The 2,283-nt window shown below is 40.0% G+C and overlaps 1 protein-coding gene across 3 annotated transcripts in view; it reads left to right on the forward strand.

The window, feature by feature from the left end:
• The first annotated feature begins 288 nt into the window (after positions 1 to 288).
• The window catches only part of dlgap4b (discs, large (Drosophila) homolog-associated protein 4b), a 128,144-nt gene continuing 126,149 nt past the window's right edge, over positions 289 to 2,283 (forward strand). Inside the window, exon 1 of one of the 3 annotated variants that reach the window (XM_014009631.1) lies at positions 289 to 718. The gene's annotated coding sequence lies outside the window, so the exon portion shown is untranslated. The remainder of the gene's footprint in view (positions 719 to 2,283) is intronic. The other 2 variants (XM_014009629.1, XM_014009630.1) reach the window with 2 other exon arrangements.

The raw sequence follows: 2,283 nt of genomic DNA on the forward strand, positions 1-2,283 counted from the left end.
ATCTACAACAGGTAAGATAGTAACTGTTCATAACCTTTTTCACAAAACTTCATTTAAAAAAACAAGCAACAATATTGAGTCAGAACACCAACATGTTCTCTTTAAGATTAAGGAATTTTGAACTGGAGATGAATCAGCGAGGTAAATAAAAAAGGGACTACATCAGTGTACTTCAGCTGACTACAAATGTGTGGCTGTGTACCTAAACACACAGCAGCCATTCAGCTGAGCCMCCAGCCCCCAGCCCCCCACCCTCAGTGTGGAGTTGCTTGGTTGGATGCAGCAGCTCCTCAGTCTGTATCCCGCTTTGCCTGACAGACAGAACAGAGGCAGCCCTCCTCATCAACCTGCCTCTTCGGGTTTTTTTTTTTTTTTCTGCCAGCCTGTTAATGTTCTTGACCTCATGAGCCGAGAAAAAATAAATAAAACCACTCCAACATGGAGACCACAGAGGACCTTCTGGAGCTCTCACCCTCGAAGGAGACACTCACCGGGGAAATAAGGCGTGAAACAGGACCAACAACAACCCGGTAAAATAAAGACAAAAAAGATAAAACAAAAAAGACAAACAAAAAACGCTTTTTATAATTCCAGTGACAAACCCGACTGTGACCCTCTTCCTCCTCCTCTCCACGAAAACATCCTCCCGACTCCGATGCCCTGCTCGAGAAGTTCCGGAGAAGCCGCGGATAAATCCTCCAGTTCGGAAGAAGCCCAGGTAATACACGGCACCGCGGAGACCCGAAACTGTTGATGTAGCTTCGGGTGAATGTTTGCGTCTGCCTGCCTGCCTGTCACCCACAGGATGTCCGTGTCTGTGTGAACGTGTTTCACAAATTGTGAGGCAGAAGGTGAACGTTTTGTCCGAAGTGGGTGGGAAGGTGACTCATTCTGCTTCAAACCATGTTCTGGTGCCAGTATTTACTCTGCGCCCGTTTCTTTTATTTTTTTAAAGGTTTTTTTTTTTTTACAGAGCAGCACAGCAAGGAGGGTGCAGGCTATTTCATGAACAATTTCAGTCACTCTCACAACACTTCAGCCTGTGTCTGAGTGGTTTAACAAATCATGATGTGAATAATAGATATCTGGGATGCTGCAGCTCCCTCTTCACGGTTAATTTGATCACTTCATTAATTGACAAGCAGAACTGATCAGTAGAGGTTTGATTTATCATTTGACTTCTTACCATTTTCTGCAGCCTGTTTCAGATGACACTACATTGCTGCCATACTGCCTTGGTTGTATTTTTTAGCTTTTTTTCTGATTAAACCCAATATGGATCCATGGTTCCTAGTGCTATAAAACATTACAATTCTTTTGCAGGTTTCTGTCTGATTCATTAGGAAAGCAGGACATTTTATCGTATTTTAAATCTGTATGTTGCACATTGACAAATTTAACTTTTATTTTCTGGATCTGTCTCCCAACGTGGGTTATGAAACACCAAGTAAGGCGGTCTTGATATGATTTTCAAGATTCGTAATAGTACATTTTTGTGATAATTGTTATAAAAAGCTGCAGTTCTGTAGTTTAAAAATGGCTAAACATTTCACAGTTGTTAAGCAATGTCTGCATCTGTGATAGTTTGGGTTGTAAGCATCTTCAGCTGTTTTTTTTTTTTTTTTTTTTTTGTGGGTCAGAAGCTAAAAGTTTTGGAAACCACTCTTCTAGTGTCCTCAATGAAAATGTTTCTTTTGACTCTTCTTTCATCAAACACTGTATCTGTTTTAAGCAATGTTTTTTAAACCTTTATTATTTACAAAAATGATGGAAGAAACATTTTACCCTAACTATCACTGTTTGAAACAAGTAAACAACTCCAGGCCAATCAGACAAGGACATTATGGCAACAAAACCAGGGGGATTTATTTGACAGTTTTTACCCATTTATGTGTACAGTSGCAGATATTGTGAATATTTTTTTTTGCATCTATTTCATTGACAGAGATCAACTTGGCACTTTTACTTTCCCAGAATTAAGAACCGGTGTTTTAAAGGTTTAAAACGCCCAAACTGGGTTTATAACAGGGTTGAGCTTACATACAGTTGCTGTTGGATGTATGAGTAATCTGTTTGGTGACAAAGGACAATGATATGTTTCAACCTTTCTTTCTCAAATATTGATTCAACTTTTGAATTTTAGAAGGGAAAAAGAAAATGGCTCAGCTTTAGATCACTCCCCATATTTACCAGGTCACTTAATCCACAAACTTAGATGCATCCCTTCTGTGACGCTGTTCTCGGAACTGTTTGTTTCTCAAAGCAAGCAGGGTGGTGGTGGTG

The sequence above is a fragment of the Austrofundulus limnaeus genome, unplaced genomic scaffold (assembly GCF_001266775.1).
Source record: "Austrofundulus limnaeus strain Quisiro unplaced genomic scaffold, Austrofundulus_limnaeus-1.0 Scaffold60, whole genome shotgun sequence".
Taxonomy (NCBI): domain Eukaryota; kingdom Metazoa; phylum Chordata; class Actinopteri; order Cyprinodontiformes; family Rivulidae; genus Austrofundulus; species Austrofundulus limnaeus.